At 29.8% G+C, this 26,047-nt stretch overlaps 1 protein-coding gene across 1 annotated transcript in view; it reads left to right on the plus strand.

Annotated features, from left to right (window-relative positions):
• Positions 1-2,074: 2,074 nt before the first annotated feature.
• LOC107447296 (putative G protein-coupled receptor No18) overlaps positions 2,075-26,047 on the plus strand; it is a 135,475-nt gene continuing 111,502 nt past the window's right edge. Inside the window, exon 1 of the mRNA XM_016062169.4 lies at positions 2,075-2,264. The gene's annotated coding sequence lies outside the window, so the exon portion shown is untranslated. The remainder of the gene's footprint in view (positions 2,265-26,047) is intronic.

Here is a 26,047-nt window from a genome sequence, read left to right on the forward strand (position 1 = left end):
TTAAAATATGGGGATTTCAAATCTAGAATTAATTTCGCTCCAAAAATCGAAATTTTTTAAATGACATTTTTAGTATATTTTTATAGAAATGTACAAGTTTACAGACATATATGTAACAAATGGTAGCGCAATTGTCGCAATAATCTCATAGGAGAGTTAGAGTACAGCATTAGGATTAAAATTGCATGAAAACCATGCATAGAAATGTCGTCATACTCGTCTGGGTGCGCTTTCCTATAGTCACCTGTTCACAATGAAACAGTTCACAATAGGGAAACGCTTTTAGTAACTTATAACGACATTGTTTCTATGAAATTTTTATCCTAATGATGCACCCTAAATTTCCTGGAAGATTATCACGGCGTTCTCGTGACCCCCTGTTATAAATAACGTTTTTAAACTTCGATGAAAAAAAAAAGTTTAAAATTTCACTTAAAAAAAATCTGTAACCTGGAGAGCGAAACGATTGCAGATTTGAAACCAGCGGAATAAAGGTATCTAAAATCTCAAATAATCTCATCTAAAAAATTTTGCTCAGTGTGATTATACTTGTTGTTTTTGTTGTTCTTGTTTTCCAGTGGCGCCATCTATGGCCAAGAATTCGACTTCTGCCAATGAGTCACACCCGTTTATAAGTCGAACCAATTCATGCACCAATTCATTCATCCACATTTTCACCTAAACCAGGAAACATCGGATCTCCAATTCAGTACCCCCCGAGAGATATAATTTGTTATGAGAACATGGAAGACTTTGTGCCCTGCCAGATTTAACGTGGACCAGTCTCCATCTACTACAAGGCGATTCTTTGTCCGACTAGATTCGAACTCCAGTTCTCGCAATCGTGTGTCCATCGTCCTGCCAACCAGGCCATTCCGGCTCCAGTGTGATTATGTACTGATAAAAACAGATAACATATTCACTCGCAGAAAATTTGGTTCAATATTGATCCTCAATATTAAACCTTAAATCTTAATATAGTAAATAAATACAAAAAATACTTCTTGCAAAATAATCGTCTTCTATTGATTATTCAAAATAAACATAATATTTTAATATTAAAGAGTAATGTCTTTAACTACATCAGAAATATAAAATATAACATTTTTAATGGTTTAAAGATTTCATAGAAAAAAGGATGTAAAAGGAGAAGATATAGAAAGTTCGTGAAAAATTCTGCATAGAAAGACAGTATTTTTTATTTTATTTCATTTTATTTTATAACCGTCGTTGAACAGCCGACCCAATTTTTGGGCTTACGACTACTAATGTTCAACTCCGTATCCTTGTATTTTTGAATCCAATCCAGAAGACAAGGGAACTCTTGGATCATGTATTAGGAGAAATTTGCTTTCATGGAGGACTTTTGACGTAACTAACCGCATTTGCGTTACATGGAGAAGAAAATACGAAAACCTCCCTCAGTTAGCCTGATGGAAAGAGGACTGTAACCCATGATCCGTCTACCACTGAAGATACTTCACGTCGGCAGTGTGGTCGGTGCAAGCCGGATGCGGAATTCGAATCATCCAACCATCGCTGGGATTCGAACCCGGGTCTCCTTATTGGAAGGCGAACGCTCTATCACCTGAGCGATCACGGATCGAGAAAGACAGTATAGAACAATTATAAACAATGCATGCATTTTGCTATAAAAAAATTAAAAATGATCTCAAAACTCCATTAAATTTGTCTTAATAGCTGCAATATATATATCAAGCAGAAACCTCCTTGGAAACTGATTTCATCAATGTAGTTAAAGACATATATCCTCATAACCACCATTAAAATAACTTCATATAATGACTGATCAGTTAATATTTTTGCTAAAACAATTTTTGAAAAAAGTTTCTATTTCATAGCGTCGAAAACAATGAATGCCTGTCAAAAAAAATTTTAAAAAATAAAGAAAAATACATTTATTGTTAAGCATCGGTGTTATGTTCTTCACGCAACTTCTCTCCACCAATCAGATTTCTGGAAAAGATCTATTTCGGAGAACTCCCGGATCAAACCTTTTCCACACCCCTTTTCATCGTTTGCTTCCGGGAATCTCGGAACTCAAAATATTCTCAGAGGCTTCTCGGGCCTCCGTAGAACAAGATGTATTTTCTCAAACGCTCATATATGAATCAAATATGAATGACATTTTTAGCCATGAGATTAATTTGAATTATGTTACCATTTATTATAGTTTGGAAAAATGAAATATAGACTATATAATACACATTTCTTGAACAGATTCTTTTAAGAATTTATTGCAGGTGAGTTTTGATTAAGCTTTTAATTTGGCTATTACATAGTTATAGTACAAAGTAATTTTTATGTATACCAGTTCATTGCATCTAAGTATATGCGCAATCTATTATTGCTATTTTTTTCTTCCAAATTTTGGAATCATTGAAATATATAAAAAATAATTGTATTTTTAAATATTTTATATTCATAGATATTTCAATAAGTGCCGTTTAGATTTCGTTAAGAATTTAAGTTTTTAAATAAATTGCCAAATTTATACAATATGTCAGCAATAAATCGGTAGCTTAATATATTTAAAATTACAAAATAATATTAATAAATATAAAATTTGGAGCATATGAAGAAATTGTATTTTAAATTTTATCTATCTAAAACTAACCAATATCTATTGAAAAAAACTGCCTAAACAAAATGTACAAAATAATGATATCTAACATCACATTTATTAAATGTTATAACAATATTTCGAATTCATAACAAAGATTTCAGATGAAGTCTTAAAATAATTTTTACACATTTCTCAAGATGGATATTAAAAATTATTATATTTTAGTTACCAATAAATTTAAAAAAGAAAATAGTTCAAGAGAATATATTTCTATATTTATAACTTCTTATCATTAACCAAAATCTTAACAATTAAAAGTACCAAGAAAAAAATTTAAGCATTTTTAACCCTTAAAATATTAAATTCTTTTCAATAATTCTTTGTATCATATTGACAGTCAAAATTATTTGGTCAATCTTGAAGAACTTGTCAATTATATTAATATACATATTACATTTATTGTAAAATAATTAAATATGTTATCATATTATTGTTGTATTAGTATTATAATGTTAGAATCATTTAATATAATCTATTATGGGTATCGCAATAACGAATATAGTATTAAAACTGATATACATTAACCTATTAAGTATTGATTAATTTTATATTATATTTTACATAGCTCAAGTAACTTAATTCATCCTACGCTCAAACTATTAACAATTTTGCTTAGAACAATTATGTTGGATAACTTTTTAAAAAATATTATATTTCAGATATTTTTTTCTAAAAAATTATGTGGGATAATTTTTTAAAAATATTATATTTCAGGTATTTCTTTAAGTGCAAAATATATGATTGATTCATACATATTTTTATTTAGTATTTTGACCACAAAAACGTGTGTACTAGCAAAATGTTTTACAAATTGTCGGTATTAAGGTGATAATTATTATTATGATTCGTATAACAAATATCATTATTGCATTATTATCGCATCATTATCGAGCATTATCGTGAGGTGAGATATAGTTGTGTATTCTGCCAGTGTTAAGGATACTGTCGCGAATTAAACAATTCTTAAGTCAGTTACTTCATGTAAGCCGAATTCTTGATGTTCGCCAAATTTATTTTAAAATGAAAACATTGACCTATATATATATATATATATATATATATATATATATATATATATATATATATATATATATATATATATATATATATATATATATGTATATATATATATATATATATATATATACATATATATATATATATATATATATATATATATATATATATATATATACATATATATATATATATATATATATATAAGCGATATAACGAAGTTTAGTTGGTTTTACTGAAATAACACATATTAGATTACAGCCCTACGACATTTGTACTTTTTTCACAAACTCTGTTTAGCTTACAGCGACATCTGTAGGCGAATTTTGCAACTAAATTTCGAAATTTCAGCACAAATTTTTCAGTTTTTGCAATAGTAACTCATAGACAATCTTCTGTTTCATTTTACTTTTGCATTTTTTCCGGAGTTTTTCATTTATCAAATCAGTCAATCGTCCGCTGTAAACCCTATACATTAACTTTATTATTTATTTGTTGACAAAAAATAATTATAAATTATGAATCGTGATTGATAAGAAAAACCATGAATAAGGACTTAGATTCTGTTTCAAACTTGTTAAGATAATTGAATGTTAAATTTTGCAAGTTTTTTGTGTAGATTAAATATTACTTGCTTGTTTAAAACGATATTTTCCATCAAGTAAGTTTTCGACAGTAATCTGCCTAATAAATAATAAATTATGCCCTTCTAAAATTTAAAATTATGGTTCCAATTTGTATAAAAATAATTTTTTCAGTAAAATTATCGAAATATATATAAAATAGAAGAAAAAAACTAAAATTTCTAAGTCAGCTTATTTCTTATGCTAATAATGCAAAATGAATTTGATTTTGAAAATATTCCTGGTAGTTTATCAGTTGAATTAATTCTGCTTCGTTTGAATTCCATTAATAATTTATATCTTTTAAGCATGGTGTATTAAAATACTGAGATCATGCAACCACTTAAAAAGAGTGCATTAAAGAATAAAAACCAGAAAAGGAAAAATGAAAACAGCTGAAAAGTTTTTCTTATGATAAATGCACTTCATTCTGCTTTCGCCTTTAAAAATCGAGTTCTCATTTCATTGTGTTATTTAATGTATGATGAAAACAGATTTTTTATTGCGTGTTTTTTTATGCAAAGCATTAAAAAAAAGTTTTAAGGCCTTAATAACAACGACTCGCTTTAAACTTTTTGTGCATTTCAACTTGGGTTGGAAAAATTAGTACCTTGAAGATAGCCGTGGCTTCTGATAGATATAAGAGAATAGAGAAAAATTACATTCCTTTCAGAGTTATATTATTTATTTTTGAATTTGTTTTATGTAGAATTCTAATGTTGTTTGTTTCTGTATGCGTGTTTGCGGAAAAATTACTACATTAAAAAAAGTCGCGGCTTATGAGAGACATTGGAGAATAGAGAAAAATTACATTCCTTTCAGAGTTATATTATTTATTTTTGAATTTGTTTTATGTAGAATTCTAATGTTGTTTGTTTCTGTATGCATGTTTGCGGAAAAATTACTACATTAAAAAAAGCCGCGGCTTATGAGAGGTATTGGAAAATAGGGAAAAATTACATTCTTTTCAGAGTTATATTATTTATTTTTACATTTGTTTTATGTAGAATTCTAATGTTGTTTGTTTCTGTATGCGTGTTTGCGGAAAAATTACTACATTAAAAAAAGTCGCGGCTTTTGAGAGATATTGGAGAATAGAGAAAAATTACATTCCTTTCAGAGTTATATTATTTATTTTTGAATTTGTTTTATGTAGAATTCTAATGTTGTTTGTTTCTGTATGCATGTTTGCGGAAAAATTACTACATTAAAAAAAGCCGCGGCTTATGAGAGGTATTGGAGAATAGAGAAAAATTACATTCTTTTCAGAGTTATATTATTTATTTTTACATTTGTTTTATGTAGAATTCTAATGTTGTTTGTTTCTGTATGCGTGTTTGCGGAAAAATTACTACATTAAAAAAAGTCGCGGCTTATGAGAGATATTGGAGAATAGAGAAAAATTACATTCCTTTCAGAGTTATATTATTTATTTTTGAATTTGTTTTATGTAGAATTCTAATGTTGTTTGTTTCTGTATGCGTGTTTGTGGAAAAATTACTACATTAAAAAAAGTCGCGGCTTATGAGAGATATTGGAGAATAGAGAAAAATTACATTCCTTTCAGAGTTATATTATTTATTTTCGCATTTGTTTTATGTAGAATTCTAATGTTGTTTGTGTGCGGAAAAATTACATTCCTTTCAGAGTCATATTATTTATTTTTGCATTCGTTCTATGTTGAATTCTAATGTTATTTGTTTCTGTATGCGTGTTTGTGCTGAGTGTTTCACTCTAGAGAATGATGTATACCATGTGCAACTGCTAGAAAAAATCTTTCGAGTTTGAGACAAAAATTTATTTTCTTTGAACCCTTTTCGCGACGTATTTGATTTTCAATTCTCAAAGTAGGTAGTCTGAATCGTGACGAAATAGTCAGAAAAATTTTGATTAGGAGTATGAACAAAAATTCAAAATATGCAGACAAACGTTATGAATCTTTAAATGACACATATAACTATTGGAATTTTCCTCAGAACGTATAATTTAATTCACCATTTATTTGATAATTTTGAAACTTTGATGGCTCTGCCATTTACCAGACAGAATAGTAAAATTGGCCTTATAATTAGTTTTATCTGTTGTGGTTTATTTAAAAAGGCAGTTTTTTTAAACTGTTGATACAAGTTCGTAGACGATTAGTTATTTTATTCCAAATATATTTCTCAACTATGGCAGAAATGGGGCATGACTAATGTTTTCATGTGTTTAATTAGAATGTTTTAACGGTGAAAATCTCTTATAAATCAAACTACGCATTTTAATGTAGATAGATTAATTTTTTATTCGCATAAATATCTAGTCTGTTTAGCTGCACTCGAAAAGTGGCTTATAAACCCATGGCATTTTGTAGAATAAATAACAAAAGTTTAAGAGCTATTGCACGAAGATACGTTCAATTTTATGACTGGATTCGAGACCGCTAAATTCAACGCTTGCAGAATGGCGAAACTACTCGCACAGGAAGATCTTTGGGATTTATTGCAAGTGAAACAACCAAACATTTTATTTTATAACCGTTGTTGAACAGCAGATGTTACTGCTACAAATAATTTACTTCGTAGTCTTGTAATTTTGAACCTAATCCAGAAGACAAGGGAATTCCTGGATTAAGTATTGGAAGAATCATCAAGATTTACCTTCGTGGAGGACTTTTTGATGGAACTAACTTGAATTTGCATTGCATGGGAAGGAAAACCCCTTCCACGGTCAGACTAATGGCAAGGGGACTCTAACCCATGATCCGTCTACCACTGATTATATTTTACGACAGCACTGTGGTCGTTTCGAGCCGGGCAAGAAATTTATATCAATCAGTCATTGCTGGGATTCAAACCCGGTTCGCCTCATTAAGAGACGAGCTCTTTATCCAAACACACGACAAAATTGGACATCTCCCAGCCAAACATTAACCCTTTGCTTACGGTGAACTATGTTGTACCATCACATATGGTACAGCATAGTACCAGTCGTACCCAAAAGGTTAAACATTTCTGAAGCCTCAGCAACAGAGGTTTACGGTATTTCTGTAACACGCTTTCGAGTGTCAAAGCTGTGAGCTCAAATTTTGTAAAATCTCAAGAAATATTTTTGTATTATTTTTCTTAATTTCGTATTATATTTCTTTTTTCGTCCTTAATTTGACAACGACTTTCAAGTCATTGTTTGTACTGAGCACACCGGCTTGCAAATGTATTAAAACAATTTTTTTATTGTTATATATGCTCTTGTGAGCTCATTGTAAAGCATATGTAATAACTCACAGTGGAAATGAGAAACACGTAACAGAAGTTAGAAAAGTAAATTACAAAAATACATCCACTGAATCTTGGAGCTCATGATTTCAAATCCCTCTGTGACCTTAAAAGTTTCTTTGTGTCGACTTTTCTAATTTGTGCTATTTTTTTTTCAATTTGACGAATACTTAAGAGCCGTGCTTTGTAAAAAGAACACAAACAGCGCATATGCGTGTTATAAGAATAAATAAACATAAATAGGAAACATCCAGCCTTACGGCAGGATTCAAACCTTGGACAACCACAGCTTCCGTTTTGAGATAACCTGATACGTAATTTACGGACATATGTCAGCTTTGTTTATTCAATTGGTGACTTGCAACTGAAAAAGAAGTGAAGTGATAGTGATGATGTCATTTCGATCAGATTTAATTGAATACCTGTAACGACGTCATGCGTGTCTGTGGAACCTGATTGGTTTCTGAATCGACAAATTCCATGACAACATTCCATGAAAGGCACAATGGGCTGTTGTCTCCGGGACAGCATCAGGGATAGTTCCCAGACCGTTGCCAACAATCCATTGGGTAGCTCTAGAGCGACGTAAATAAAAAATACCGTACCGTATTGTATACTTACAAATATGCATATTTTATAGTATTAGAAGATGATAGATTTTAGCTTATAGCTTACAAATAAGTTTGAAAAAATAATCGTCTCAAAATAAACTTACAAAAGCGGTTACTAAATAAAAAAGCTGTTATCGAATTGAGTGAATTTGTGCTAGCTCAAATATTACTAAGGACTGTTAGAATTACCGAATATTTTAGATGAATAATATTCAGATAAAAATTTGACCAAATTTACTACTAAAAAGCATGATAACAAAATCATATTTAGTCATTGCCAAATTGCTGCGAAAAAATTACCGGACTTTCTGATGCCAAAAAACATGGTAAATTTCACCATGTTTTCTGTTAGCTTCGTGAAGATAAAATAAAAATTCAAATGGTTTTCTTATGCGGAAGTTTTAGGATTTAGTGAAATTTAATCGAATCAGTTACTTGCAATTGAAAAATATCACGATATATCAGAAAATAACGATATTCCTTGACGATGCAACGTGATATTTATACTCGCTAATTATCCAGTTCAGGAGACATAAAGCAACTGCTAAAGCTTATAGAATAAATATTGTTTTAAAACCAACACTTTTTACAAAATTAAATTCGTGCTTCAATTCCGTCTTATACTTATAACTAATGAAAACATAAACTAAAATATTATTTTAACTTAATTATAAGTTTAATGCAAAAATTGGTACTCATTTGCAGGTTGAAGACTGTTACGCAGCTAAATTCTTGGAAATGAAACTAATAATATTTCAACCCCAAGTAAATAGAATTTTTGAAGGTGTAATTAAAATGTAGATTACTTTTCTGGTATTTGGGAAATTACTTTTCGGGGAAGTATTTTTGAAGCAGCTATAGCACTAGATATTTAATAGGCTGTTTAAAAGTATGCAGAAAATTATGCATTACCCTTCATTCAGAAAATTTTAAGTAGTTCTTTAAATGAGTTAAATACAGAAACTGGAAAGAATTTGAAAATAAAATTAGTCTGATTTTTATTTCATTTTTGAAAAACAAACTTGAAAATTACTCAACTGTTACTCAACAAATTCAGTGAACCCCCGCTATTTCAATTTTTTTAAATTTTTAATAAGAAGCATGCAAAATACGCTTGTTACTGCAATATGTAATGTTTAAGTAGCTGTTACGTAGCATTATGGTAAGAAAAGCCATATAGAGGCTTCTTTTTTGGCTAGTTTCGTAATTTCGTTACTTTATGTATTTTTAAAAAAAAAAAAAAAAAAAAAATCACCTGGAAAATAAAGAAAAAAAATTGGGAAAAAATGACAGGGGAGCTTGAGAGATAAAAACTAAGGAATCTTGAGAAAAATACCCAAAGGCGAGTTTGAGAAAAGAAAACTACAGGAGAATATGAGGGGGAAAAACAATAGGAGAATTTAAGGAGAAAAACACAACGGGAGAATTTTTGTAGAAAGATAAAAAACAAGAGGGACATTTGAGGAGTAAAAAATAGGGGATTTTGAGGAGAAAAAGCAACAATGAAATTTGAGTATGGTGCAAATGGTGTATAGGACTTAAAATGCATCAGTATAGGAATAAAGCAATATGCAATCTGTATATTCTACTTATCGATAATACTTATCGATAATACGATCGATAATACTTATCGATAATTAATAATCGATAATACGATCTACTTAATATATCTTTTACTGCTTGTTTCTATATTTTTTATTTATATCTTTAGTAGCTAGTTTTTAATTGGAATGTCCAAAGACAAAGTAATTTAACCATTTTTTTAATAACAATAATAATGTAATCTATTAAATTTAAACAGAAGTAAAACGTTCTGAAATACTAGTTTAGAAATCTTAATACTTAAAATATTATTGCTGACATTATGTATTCAACACTATTAAGGCATACGGAGGTTAATTAATTAAAAAAAATAAGAAAATAAATCTGTCCAATGCAGACAGTTTTATGTTATTTAAAACAATCCAAATTTGACTTAAAGAATATTTAAAAAAACGTAATAATTTTCAGAAAATATGTTTCCTTAAATTAATTAATTAAAATACCTTCTCGGCATAAAAAAATAGTAATCGTTTTAAATTGTGTATTAAGCTTAAACCATAAACCAATAATCAGTTTAATGTATTGTTCGCGTAAAAGAACAACCACCTGAATTACTTTAGATTAATTATTTGCATTTCTACGTACCAGCGAGCAATCATACTGTTTTATGAATCTAATTGAAATATGCTATTTAATTCAGACTATAACGTTACGTTTTATTTTAAATGACGAAATCAGATATATAAAAAGGAACTTTCTCTGAATATAATTCTATTATTTTTTTCACTTTATTTAGATTTTTAACCCTCCCCAAGTCAAAATTCTTGATGGTTCCATCGAAAAATTTTGATGGTTTATGTTGGCTTCAGCGTGATTCGTGATGGTTCAACATCACTTTATGGTTACCCTCATCCAGCATTTTCCATTACGTGTTCATGGTTTTTGATATGCCAACAAATTTCCATCATTCCATCATCGAATGCTATGATGCTATGATGGTTAACTATCAAGAGAAGTTTGACTCTCATATATCAACAGTTCATGATGATCCGTGAAGATTCATGATGGTTCGAACTATACATTTTCGTGATGGTTTAATGAGAAATCTTGTTGATTCTTAGCAATAAACCATCGAAATAAATTTTTTTTAAATATTAGACCATCATAAATCAGTTCGAATTCCTACATTGGGATGGTGATGGTTCATGATCGTTCCAACACTTGATTTGGAAGATAGTGTGATAGAAATTCGTGACGATTCAACATTCAACATGAACAAACCATCAAAGCAAGTTGCTATTCTTATGTTGGACCATCATAAATCTGTCCGAATTCCTACATTGGGGTGATGGTTACTAATAATGATGGTTACCATCAAGATTAAGTTGGTCCATCAATGGAAAACCATAAAAAAATTATGACTTCAGTCAAAATGGTAAACGCAATCTGTAAGTCCCAAAACTTTCGAAAAAGGCAGCAGTCTATCATTTATAATAATTAATTAGCATATTTCAGGTCACAATCTCAACCCATTAAGAATGCATATTAGAGTACGAAAATCCGTTCACTAGAGCATGAGTTGTACAGATATTTAATTTTTTTTCTCTGTTCAGTGCGCAAAATAAATAGATATAAGAATAAATAAAAAATTAAAATAAATAGAAAATGAAAAAAAAAATAACAAAAATAATTCAACCCGAATAACTTTTGATCTACTGATCGTATCTTCTTGTTCTAGGACTTAAATTTTACAATTCAAAGGGGTGATCTTAAATACGTGAATTAAGTAGTACAGGTGATATTTCAAGTTACAAAATCAGACACAAAAACCTACTTTCTCTGAATACCTTTTTTTTCAACAGATTCAGATTTTTGACCCCTAAAACATACGGGATAGACGCAATCTGACGTCTCCATAGTTTGGTCCAGAGAGGGAACTAAAGGTTGGGACTTTTTAATGCTTATTTTAGTCTTTGTGTTGCCATATCTTGAGAATTTTTTAAGCGAATTGAAATTTTTTTGCAGGAAATTATAAAACTCGTTTATCTAAAGATAATTTTCTGTCGTTACTATACGACTTTAAAAACTACCAGAAGTATTTTAAATGCTATTTATTTTGGTTTTTATTATCAGAATTAAGTTTTTTTCTTCTGAAATCTCATTGCCGTGCACTATGGTAACATTACAAAAATTTGTTTCTTCGTGTGATGTATTAAATTTATCTATCGTTACTTAAAGATACATAGAAAAAAACGTTACGTAAAAATACATAAAAAACGTTACGAACGTTACTGTAAAAAACACAAGCACTCTTAATATTATTCTGAATCACTCAAAATATACAAAAATTATATTCTGTCGTATTAGTTTTTAAAACTCAATATTTTAAAAATGCTACACTTTTTAGACACTACATTTATGTATAAATTGCACTAGTTAGTACAAAAAAGTGCAATATTCGTCTTGCATTTATAAATTTGAACTAAATTATATGCATAATAAATTATACACATCTTAATATAGAAATTGTTATGGTTATATTTTTATGAAAGGTAAGATATAATTTGACTTAGCAACCATAAATATAGTTTAGAGTTACTTTAAGAGTTTGGAAAATATTGAGACTTTGCTTAAGGATAAAAGCAATTAGCATATTTCTCTTACGACGTTATACTTTATGGTTATTGTTCTTTTACGTGATGCAAAATACAATCTATGCAAAATATTTATTTCTTCTGGGAAAAAAAAGAAACGCTAAAACTCTCAAACCATTTCAGATGGTGCAAACTTTATATCTACAAGATGACTAAGACTGTTTCAAGAACATTCTTTATGTTCGGTATGAAAACTTACTTCGTCTTACTGATAGAACAAAATTCATTCTATTTTGAAAGAGAATATGTATTATTCGAACATTACATAAACTTTTTTTTAACTTTTCAGAACAACTGTTTTATTTCATGTTTAATCGATATTGGTTCTCTGCCAAAACTCGTAATAGAATGATTATAGAAAAGAACTATGAATAAATTCTTGCAAGTAGAGTTTAAGTGTTTGGAGATGTTTCAAACAGCTTTAGAAAAATGAAATCTTAACTAAAAATGTTTCTTTCTTCATTTTGTTATTGCACCGTGATACAAGATTAGATTTAAGATGTTTTCGGAAAGAAAGCGAATTTCGGTCATTATTAGTTTGGCGCAATTTTACTTTTTGGGAGAATTTTTCACAAAGCGATAAATTTTTATTATTTCTCATTTAGAAGGGGACTCGACGTGACATTTTAGAACAAGAATGAAAAAAGAAGAGAAGTATTCGTATTAAATGTAAAAATGAGATATGGAAGAAAAGTAAACCAATTTTATTTTTTTTCTTAAGTGTTTTTTCGGCAATCTAAAGCAAGAAACGATTAATTTATATAGAATATTTAGTATAAAAAACGATATGCATCCATGTAACGTAATTTATGTAATGCGAATTCTATCGAAATCGTATTAACCTATATAAATCGGAAATATGTTCGAATTAGGGAAAAAAAATCATATTTCTATTTCGTTTGCGTTTAAAACAAATAAAAAAATACAGTCGGACACCGATTTAACGAATTAATGGAGAACGAAAATATTCTTCGCTAAATCGAGGATAATTCGTAATAAAAGGGGGAAAATAAAAATAAAAATTGACTAACCTTATGGAATATCCGAACGTCTTTAATAAGCAAAGACGCAAAATAGATTTTTATTTAGGTACTTAAAATACAACGAATAATTAAGCGCTGATTAATTTGAAATTTCAAAGCTTAAGAGTTAGCTTTTTTTTCTCTGATTTCTAACTTTAAAAAGTTCTTTTTAAATGCCATAAAGAGAAGAAATTTACATCTTGCTGCTTTAGGTGAGTTTTCACAGTTTCCAAAGCATCAGAAAAAGTAACAGTTTTCACTGGAGATTCATAATCATCGACTTCTGTGCCAGAGTCGCTACTCTTTGTTTCCTATAAATTAACTTCATTATCTTCATAAAATTCACTACATCGCGAAATTCTGTAAATAGAGGTTCGTTAAACCGGGGTTTTACTGTAGTTTATTATATTTTTCTTTTCATTTTTTATTTTGTTTTAATTATATATTCGCAGTTTGTTTCTTCTTTTGATTAACGATTTTTCTTCTTAAGTTCTATAAAGTTAACACATTCAAAGTAAAAAATGTTCTAGAATAGTGTCTTTTCTGGTTTTTCTTTCTTAACTCACCATGAATCACAATAGAATCACCATGAACTACAGTATACCAGCCGCTCTGACGTCATCCTGACGCACGCTTTTCTAAAAGTTTCTCGTTTTCCATATGGACAACTGCGCCCTCCAGCGACACTTGTCAAGTAACACGCAATTGATCTGTAAATACAGTAGATACATAAATTCGAAATTTTATGGTTATACTTTAGAGACTTTGTTAGATTTTTTGTTTGTTTCTGAATGATTATATCCTGAACGATGATTATATTTGTAACACGAAGGAATGCCATATACTTCTCTAAGTGTTATTAGTGCTACAATTACGATTTTTTACTTCACTAAAAGAAATGCAGAATTTGGCATTTGCAACTCGAAAAAAATAATGTTTGATTAGATTCATCATGTCATATAAATCACGCACTTGTGCTTGGCAAGTTAACGTTACAGCTATAAAATTTGGTTCATGATCAAGCTGAATTAATTTTCGGGTCAGATTTATTTGGATACTTATAGGTGACGTCACGTGTGGGCGTCGAAACTGATTGACATCTGATTCGCGGTATAAACGAATACCACAATTTGCTACGACGTCACTTGTAGGCATCCATCCGGTTGTCTGAATTTATGTTAGTGAGCCGTTGAGCCTCAGGAAATAGAGCTCACTTCCCAATGAGGTGAACCATGTTCCAATCACATCGATGGCTGGTCGATACGAATTCTGTACTCGGCTCACACCGACCACAGAACTGACGTAAAATATCCTCAGTGGTAGACGGGTCATGAGTTTCTCTGCCATCAGGCTAACCGTAGGAGGTTCTTGTTGTCTTCCTCTGCATGTAACGCAAATGCTGGTTAGTTCCATCAAAAAGTCCTCCACGAAATCAACTTTCTCCCAATACTTGATCAGGAGTTCCCTTGTCTTCTGGATTGGTTTAAAAATTACAAGGCTACGGAGTTGAACATTGGTAGTCGTAAATCGTAAAATTGGGTTGGCTGTTCAACGACGGTTATGAAATAAAAATAAAATATCATCTGACTGACTATGTTCTAGAAAGTATTTACCTACCGGTTGAATTGACCAGCTAGATCTTCAGACCTCAATCCAATGGAGAATGCCTTATAGGGCCTAAAGGGCAATTTATCCCCTGCCGAAAAATTTAAGACCAAAGTGTTGCTATTTTGCACAATATTCTTCTAAATCGAAATCACTCATCACTTTTTAGGGGTGCAATCAGATTTGTGCACAAATGCACTATCTATGACTGACAATCTTCCAAAAATACAAAGCTCGTGATCTCACAAGCTATAAATTTCAACAAATATGTTGTTGTTGTTTCTAATGACACTTCTAATGAAAGCTAAGCTACCCACCCGTTTTCTCTGCACATTAAGTCAGGAAGGGGCGCTTTTTATTTTGCAAGAAAGCAATCCTTGGGTGAAAATGCGACTTATCTTGGAACCCATCAGATAGATGTCAGCTCCATTCATTTGTCAGGCCACTTCCACAATTTGGACATGGATCTGAAGGGGGGCAAAAGTTTCTCCTGATTCCTGCACCTATGGTGCTGCTTAGAAACCGACCACAGGACTTTCGATTCCTCTGATTTTATGAGCACGTATATCGCAAGTACTCGGTTGGTGTTAGCGGAGTAAAGGAGCAAAACCCGATACCTCTGAACCAAAGCTCGATGCTGTATCCACTAGGCTACAACGGCCCTCATCAAAAAATTTACCAAGAAAAAGAATAAAGTAAATAATATAATTGTACGTAGGTACTTATCTAAAAGATATCAATAATATGTTTATTATAGTAGTTAGTATTTCTGATAAGTTTCAGAACATTTGTGTGCAAATCATGTTCTACATTTTTAAAGTATGCAATTTTTGTTATAGTGGCATCTATTGGTGTTTTTTTTTTCCATTATCTTATATTTCCTGAATTTCAAGCGCATCAATGGAATTAACAGTATAGAATTGAATGAAATCTCCAGTTCCCTAAACCTGCACCGAATCTCTTTAAATTTAAATATGAATTTTTGAAATTAAAATTCAGTGCCAAACGACAAATTTTTTTATTATAAAATTTGCTGTACTGTAATTTTACAAACCTTAATTTTTCTACCGACTTAGTTGACTAGTAAAACAAGAGTTCAGATACATTCAAATTTTTATATTATTCTACTCTTCCAAGTTTATCTTTTTTGCTTTACTTTTCTAACTTCAGAACCATTTTTTAAAACTTTTCCTCGTACTTACATATACATCAGATACTCCTTTAAAATTCTATACATCCCGTAACTATTTTCCACAACTTTTGAACTTTTAATAAAACATTACTTCGGATCGATTTAGATTATGATACTGTTTTACCTCCTTCGGAGTTTATCTTTGACATTTTTGTTTTACTTTGTGAACTCCAATTATTCTTCTGCAAATAGCAACCTCTCAGTCACAAAAAGAAAATGTCTTACTGGTTCATCAATCATTACGAGCTGGAGAGGTTGTGTTACTTTTACTTTTCGTCTGATTCTGATCACTTCTTGTTGTTTTATTTTAAGGTTCTCTTACAAATACTCGCAGACTTGAAACAAAGAAAAATACAAACGATAACATAACAATTTAAAAGGTTTCAAATTTATATATTTTCGGATAGTTTCCTAAACACAAAATACGAATTTTTAGAATCCTTGTCAAAAAATAAAAAAGCTTAAAAATTAGAAGTAGCAAATTAATATTTAAACGAGGAGAATAAATTCTGTGCCCTTTTACTAATAAAAAATGGGAATGAAAGACGACTGAACTAGTTTAATTGCCTGATGACATTTAGATGTGTTTTTATAAATATCCTTTCAACTCTAATCTGTTTTCCTGAGTAATCAAAAAGAATTTAGTGCTCTCCCGCATTTTTCAATAGTGGCTGTAAAATTCAAAATAATAGATAATCGGCTATTGCGTAGTCTATTCTCCAAACGTAACTGAAGAGAAAATTATGTAAACGAAACTCTGTAAATAGGACAAGAAAATTTGAGTGAAGGAGTTTTAGATGTTGTATTTTAAATTGGAGGAAATAATAAAAAAATACAGTCGAACCCCGCTATAGTGAACCGTCTGCGGACTCAGTAATGTGTCCACTATAACCGATGGTTCACTATATCCAAATTTTTTGAAGAATATTTTTTGCATAAGGCAGTTGAATGATTGAAAATTGGCTTTGCAATTTTGCATAAGTTATTTAAAAAATTATTAACTAATTAACAGATAATAAAGCAAAAATTGATGGAAAAAGTAATTACGTCGCTAAATATTAGTTTTATTTTCACTTTTTATGAAAAAAATTTGTGATTTTTGATTGAACACAATTTGATTTTAAATTGAGTTCATCAATTTTCTTATCTACAATGTGCAAAGAATGCAAGATTTTTACATTTTGAACAAGATTTCGAACCATCTTAACAAAGCATCTTCTACGTTTTCTCTTTCAGCTCCACGCAGTTTTTTCGATGAAACCATGTTTTTGTCGTATGCCGCAAGAATTGCACTTCGATTTTTCCAAATGTTTGAAACTGTAGATTTTGACAAGGAAAATTCCTTACACAGTGCCAATTGATTGGTTCCATCATCAATACGCTTTACAATTTTAACTTTGTCCTCTATCGAAAACGCTTTTCTCTTTAGAGAATTTGCCAATTTCACTGCTTTTGAAACAAAAATCTTGTCTGAAATAGATAATGTAAGAATATGAAGAGAGCAGCTGTAAAATGAGTTAAATTGTTGCCCTTCTTGATTTTTACGGGGTGATTTGTAAAAAATATGGTTTGAACAGATAAGAAAATTCCAAAAATTCAGCAGGTGACCAAGTTAACTAGTTGTAGAGCAAGCTTGGGGAAAAGAGATAAAGAGAGGCTTGGCATGGAGGGAGGAGTATAAGATAAATTATCTGTTTGACATTTATTACAGTATAGTTAAAAGTGATAAGCATAAAGGAGAGTAATATGACACACTTTATAGGAATGCATTCATTTTCAGTCCCAACACCTACAAGTTTAAAGATGGAAGACTGAAAAAGATATTTAAAGAAATGAAATTTGAGTCCACTATAACCGAGTTTCCAAGTTCTAAGCTGTTCACTATAAGCGTTAAAAATAACATTATTTAAATAGGAATACGGACGGGACCGCTAAAAAAGTTCACTACATCCGAGTGTTCACTATATCCCAGGTTCACTATAGCGGGGTTCGACTGTAATACTCTTTTTGGAATCAAGCAAAACACGTAGGTCGTGATATGTCATCCGTAGCGGGGTGTTTTAAAAAATAACAAATGGATTTTTAAAATCAAGTAAAAAACAACGTAGTGCGATAAAAAAATTTATAATTTGAGGTACTATGTTTGGGAAACTAGAAAATTTCCTCCCATCAAATTACTCTTTTAGTGAACTTCCCGCCAGTAGGTGGCGCTGAAAGTATGCGAGTGCTGCAGAGAAATTGAATCCGTGGCATAACCAGTCGGTATTTTGCCAGGCAATCAGTTAGAGATCACTTGAGAAAGGTTTTAGTTATGGTTTAAGCATTAGAACTGCGGTTATTCATCGTTTAGCAGTATCACTTATTGCTAAGAAGTTATTCCTATTTTGCAGTGCCACCTATTGATAAAAAGTTTAATTAAAAGTGCAATTTTGTTTGATTGAAATCTAGTTTCTCAAGCATAATGCCACAAACTAATAATTATAGAGTTTATGTTTTTTTATTTATTGATTTTCAAAAACCATCAGTAATTTTTGGTGCAAATGAGATATCACCGAATTTTTAATTTCATTGAAGAAATAAAAAAGGAATTATTTTATTTTTCTAAAAAACGTATTTTAATAAGCTATTCTTGAATAATTATTAAAACTATTCAGTTCTTAAAGTCAAAAGAAATTGAATTTATTTATATTTAAATAAATGTATATTTGTTTTGAAATTATTTATTTTTTATTTGTAAATTAAAATAACGATTCTTGAAAAGAAATAATGAAACAAGTTAAGTTTCGTTATGTTTGCGTTTATCTTTTAAAGATATCCATACAGATTGTTCGAAACTTCGTTTCATAACAATTTTCTTTAGTATAATTAGTTTATTGCGAAAATAAAAGGATAATTATTTCTTGCATGCAATTATCATTGTAACTGGAAAATTACTTGAAGAATAATCTCATAACAAACTATACCAACATAATTCAAGAGAAATAAAGAAATAAAGCGCGTCTGCGAATTTCCACCTTTCTCTTATTTTCCAGGGTTGAGAACTTCTTCGTTATTTAGCGCGTGCCTGAAAGGGTTGTTTATGCATACATACATGCATTATTAACATTTTGTTAATATGCGTCTTAGTATTTAATTTTCAGTGCAAGGTAATTGAAGAGAGCAACATTAATTTTGCCTTTCTTAATCAGAAGCGCACACGAAATTGAGATTCTGATTTCATTTCGGATTGCAGCAAAAGCGAAAGAGAGGAAAGCTGCCAACCATAATATATGCATCTAAGCATCGCCTTTTCGAACTTCCGACTTTCCTTTACACCCACCCACTCCCCTACCATGTTTCTTCCCGTTATGTAGATTGAATGTCATGGACTTGAAATACCAGTAACTCATTTAGAGTTGTTTAATGATCATTAGAATAATTTGGTCGCAAGTGCTGAATGTATTTGCTTTCAGCAGCGTTATAATGAAATTAAATAGTGTTTTGTATGAAGTAAATACATTTTAGATTTCTAATTGTTTCTTGAAAAATACATTTTAACAACTTAAAATTGATATTCTGATAATTATAAGTATTGTGTAATAGAATAAAAGATTTCTGCTAGATCTTTAATGCATTGGAGATAATCAAAAATAAATTAAAAGTTTATATGTTTTTGGCGAAGTTTAAAATCCGGCATTCTATAGAATGCCTAGGAATCGTATAGATTTTTAAAACTAGCCGGCAATATATAAAACGATTTATATTTCATACATTTCCTAGGCATTCTATAGAATACCAAATGCATTCTATAGAATACCTTTCGAATATCATGTGGCAATGCATAAGCAAGGCAAATAGCATTTGTCATTCTATAGAATGCCTAGGTATTATATGCAATGCCTAGGGAAAGTATGTGATACTTCTCATATTTCATACTTTGCCTAAAAAAATCAGACATTCTATAGAATGCTAGGTATGCATGAGCAAGGCAAATAGCATTTGTCATTCACTAGAATGCCTAGGTATCATATATAATGCCTAGGGAAAGTATGTGATACTTCTCATATTTCATACTTTGCCTAAAAAAATCAGACATTCTATAGAATGCCTGCGTTTCATACCTTGCCGGTAACATATATAACGAAAGAAAGGGAGATCAAAACTACCAGAATATGATAAACTTTACCATGCTCTAGGGAGCAAAAGAAAGTTCTGCAATATTTACTATTGTACTCGGGTAATTGTTTTGGTAAAATTAAAAATAAAATATGATTTTATTACCATGCTGTTTCGTTGTAAATGTGGTATAATTTGGTGATTTTATCATGATGCTTTATAGCATAACATGAAAACTATTTATTTGCTTAAATTTACTTTCTAGTTTTGTATTTTTTACTAAATGTTTGGTAATAAGAACTGTAATTTTGAAAACCAGGATTTACGATAAACTGTTATCTTATGAATAGAAAAAGTGCAAGATAAATTGCTTAAATATCGCATATTTTGGTTTTCTGAATCAGGAACAGTCTAGAAATGTTTATTATCATCAAACTAGAGACTAACTGGATCAATTAGAAATATTATTATCAAGCATGGTAAATATACTAGAGTTCTTTTCTCCCTGCGTGTATTGGTGTTTGTATGTGTGTTACTTTTGCGTATTCTAAGTGTTACTCTTATAACTACATGAACGAATACCAATTCATTATGACAGCAAGAAGGCGAGAGTTATGCAAGTGTTTAAAAATATAGTTTAATCCCCAAAATAACTTAAAAGTATCTACGAAAGATTTGCAGTTACTTTAAAGAAAATGTAAAATTTTAAATTATGTTAAGATTCCTAAAGAAAACTTTAAGGCACCAAACTACGATTTTTTTTACCGAATTTGAACAAATATAATTTTTCTTTACATAAAATAAAACTATGGAAATTTTTTTCAAATACCGTTTGAATTTTGTTTCTACGTCAAATAGAACAGAAGTTATGATAATTAAAAAACATTTATACTCGTTATTTAAATTTATAATTTGCATTTTTCTCAAATCTAAATTTTTGGTTATTTTTCTTCATTCTAAATACAATATCTTAAAATATTTTAGCTCAAAATATTTGAAATTGCTTGATTGGATAATATAATATTGTTTGAATGAATATAATTGCTTGAATGTTTGCTATACATATATTTAGAAAACAGATTACCAACTAGTAGATTAAACTATTATTTTACACTTTGCAGATAAAACGAATATAATTTATCGCAATCGTTGGCCTTTTTCGCCAAACAAGTTCTCATATTTTCTTATAAAAATCTAAGTTTTAAAATTATGTTTAATTCTTAGTCCATTTTCCAAGTTGAAGTTTACTAGCATTTATATAGCAAGAATAATGAAAAAAATTAAATTTTAGCAAAGTTAAATGATTTTGAAAAAAAGTTTGATTTTTGTGCTTTTTTTAACCAGTTTTCTCCCCTATTTTTTTTCTGCAAAATTTTGTATTTATATCACGTTTTAATGTATAATAATACACACATAAACCAAATAAAAAATATTCTAAATTAAAAAATTTAGAGCTTTGTCTCAAAATTTATTCGGGTATCTTAAGATTCATCAGTAGATGTCCTCGTGTTGAAAATGCTTACTCTTCATTTAGGTTAAAATTTAGCAAATCAGAAACTTCAAATCAGCTGAAGAAAAACGTAACCAATTAGAATTCTCCTTCAAGAAGCAGATTATTCACTTTTATGAATATTTATAAAAACCCTTCATATGAATCACCATTTTAATTGACATGCCAACTATTGCATAGGCATGACATATATTCATGTTTTCTGATCACTGCTGATCCCCGATGTCAAGGAAACATATATTTTGTTACTATGTGAATAAAATGGAAATATCCTGTTAAGGGCTATTTGGAGGTTGTTTACATTTCATTACCGTTGGCAGATGGGTCTGATTCAGAACTAAATGAACTCTTTCGTAGTAGGCAATAGAATCGTTAGACCCCGGGAGCTCTTTCCTTCAGTCGAGCTAATGGACTTGGAGCAGAATGTTCTTTCTGTTGTTAATATATTGAAGAGACATTCTCAAATGGGGCAGAAAGCTCTAGGGTTAATTGAAGTCGGAATGGAACTGGAAGAGCTGAAAGCAGATTCTTTTGAAGGCCGCCATTTGCATTATTCAGTTCGTTTCCTCAGGAAATAAAGGAAACTTTGGAACTGTCAAGTGGAACTAACTTAATCGAGTCATGAACTGATAAAATGAAATCAATGGAAAACAGAGGATCTTTTAAGATTGTGAAATAGTGGGCAGTAACTTTTCGTAATGGGCCAATGACAGTCAGGAAGAAGTTTTGACAAGTTTGTGGGAAACATGTGCCGCAGTTATGTTTTCGATAGATTTTTCGATTTGTAATTAAAGAACTACTTTTTTTTTTAACTAAAACTTCACTAGATTAATATATAGTTCAGTTTAAAGTTCCGTTTACACATTTACATATATTTGTTAATAAGACAACAAACCTTCCATTTTCGAAAATAAAAAAAGGGTTATAAAGTACAGACAATACGTTTCATTTTACATGTGGAATGATGTATATGTTCTTCATTTTTGAGATATTATTAGAGCAATATTCAGGACCGGTCCTAAGGACTTTAAATTTACTTTAACTTTACTTTACTTTTTTTAAAGTATTAATTATTTTTAATGCTTTAAATATATATATATATATATATATATATATATATATATATATATATATATATATATATATATATATATATATATATATATATATATATATATATATATATGTATATATACAAATATATATATATATATATATATATATATATATATATATATATATATATAAATATATATATATATATATATATATATATATATATATATATATATATATATATATATATATATATATATATATATATATATATATATATATATATATATATATATATATATATATATATATATATATATATATATATATATATATATAAACATATATATATATATATATATATATATATATATATATATATATATATATATATATATATATATATATATATATATATATATATATAAACATATATATATATATATATATATATATATATATATATATATATATATATATATATATATATATATATATATATATATATATATATATATATATATATATATATATATATATATATATATATATATATATATATACCGAAGAGCCATTACATTATGACCACCCTGCTAATAACATGTAGGACCACAAATGCTCTATTGGATTAAGGTCAGGGGAATTTGGGGGCCAAGACATGACTTGAAAATCACTGGAATGTTCCTTGACGATTCGACACTTATGACATGGTGCATTATCCTGTTGGTAAACACCATCCCCCTCAGGAAAAACTGTTGCCATGAATGGGTGAACCTGGTCTGCAACAATGTTCAAGTAGCTTACAGACGTCAGGGATTGTTCTATGAGGATTATGGGACCTAATGTGCCCGATGAAAACATTGTTCCTGGTCGTGAAACCATGAAAACCTGGGTAAGCCCATTGTTATAGATGGAGGGTGGTCATAATGTAATGGCTCTTCGGTGTATATATATATATATATATATATATATATATATATATATATATATATATATATATATTATAATAATAGATAACAGCTCTTACTCACTCATAACTACATTGTATAAATAATTCATGTATATATATATTGATTTATTTTCCCAGTTACAATAATTTATAACAATAAGAATTCAGATTATAATTACATATTTTTAGGTGTTAAAATCAGTCCCTCATAGCACCTCTAATTTTTATTTCAGCACATTATTCATTTCTCGTTTAAACTTATTTTTTTAGAAATTTTAATTATTATTATTGTTGGTTTTTTCCCCACAAAACAATCTATTTATGCTTTCCTTACAAGTGAGGTACATTTAATGAATATATCATTTGCCTAGGTAATTTTATAGTTTTGAGACAGTATAAATAATAAACTGAAAATTATAAATATTAATTTTCGAACAGCAAGAGTAACAAACCCTTCTCTTGTAATATCCTGGAGCAGAACACAATAGCATTCACACTATCTCTCGCTTTATCGTTTACGTGATATATAATAAAATATTCCACGAGTGAATCACATTTATTAATGCGACCCAATAACCAAAACTCATACATTATTTACAAAACTATAAATTTTTGGCACATAACCATCCTCATGAATTTTGTCGTCCTTAACTCTGCCGGTAATAAAATCAAAGAGAAGAATCTGAAAACATTAATTTTTATGGGGACACAGATTTCTAATCCGAAACACGATTATTAAAAAGGTGAATTAATTGCACTCTCGGAAATAAAATTCTCACTTTTAACGATTCAGCTATCTTTGAAAATTATTTCTTCCCTAAATCACGTGGTATGTGACAAAACGGGAACTCTCAAATATATGACGCAAATGTATTTCTAACCGCATCGTTGTGCATTCTGGGAGACTTTTTTCCCTAATGGTAGGTACTGAACATTAGCTCTTCCCTTCGGAAGAGACCGGAAGTGTTGCTCATTTAACGTCACCCAGTGGTCACCTGTGAACATAAGTCACGGAGCGAGCAACATTACCCACACCCCACTGCCACAAATACCTGTCCATAGGGTGGGCCACATTCACACCCAACAGATGACAACACAGAGAGAGAAATATCCATGCCCAGAGCGGGATTCGTACCCACAGTCATTGGCACAGCCATGGCACAGTCAACCGCTCAGCCACCTGGCTGGCTTGTGGGAGATTGTTAATTAAAAGAAGACTAGATGATCGAAAATAAGGAAATAAAATAAGCTGAATTTATTTTATTTCCTTATTTTCGAAGCATAGTGGAAATTTATCTCACTGTTCCATTTGTCTTTCGTGTGCTATTAAGGTGATATATTGACTTAGCTGTATGTTGCCCTCAATAAAGTGATTATTAGAAATTATTAGGCATCACGAAGATTTTTTTTTTTCATTTTTAGAAAAAAAAATAGAATGACGAAATTTGTTAGAAATAGAATGGCACTGGTTATTTGTTCACTTTCACAAAATATTCACTCGGAGCATAATCGGGAAACGGTTTCGTCACAAAGGAAGAAAGTTTCGTGAAATTTGAGTATCCATTTTTTATAGTGTGGACAATATCGCATCAATATTCAATTAAAAAAGTTAGTATGCCTATAGAGTGATAACCTTGAACAAGTGATAACATTAAATGATAATTCATGCTGTTTAAAATAATTGAACGTACTATTAGTATAAATTTAGGATTTTGAAATCGTTTAATAATTGGGTTCCTAATTTTAGACTATATTTCCAGTAACTCATGAACTCAATGAAAATTATTTTATCTGTCTTTAAAAATAGAGCAACTATAACTATTCTGTAGCTTAACTATCTCGTGCGAATACGACGTTTAGTACCGGTAAAATTATTGCTAATGAGTACATGCAAAGGCGCAAGGGTATAGAATGAGGCAAGTTTACATTTCTCCCTTTTAGCACGATATGTTAAATAAACGTAAATTTTTCGGCGATCTGTAAAGTCAACACGCTTTATACATAAATTTTACGTAATATTGACGGAATGATATTACCACTGCAAAATTTGGTACAAAAAGCGTTGGTATGTTTTACGTAATGTTAACGGGATAAATTTTAACAACTACCCTTCCGTAAAATTACTTTCTTATATTTCACGAAAGATTGACGAAAGAAAATTTACTATTTAGATTTGGTTAAAATGCTTCCGGGTATTTTACGTATTATTGACGAGTAAATTTACCATTTAATTTTCGAAAAGAAAGTTTTCGCATATTGTACGTAATAAA

The sequence above is a fragment of the Parasteatoda tepidariorum genome, chromosome 3 (assembly GCF_982258835.1).
Source record: "Parasteatoda tepidariorum strain Cologne lab strain chromosome 3, Ptep-v5.0, whole genome shotgun sequence".
NCBI lineage: Eukaryota > Metazoa > Arthropoda > Arachnida > Araneae > Theridiidae > Parasteatoda > Parasteatoda tepidariorum.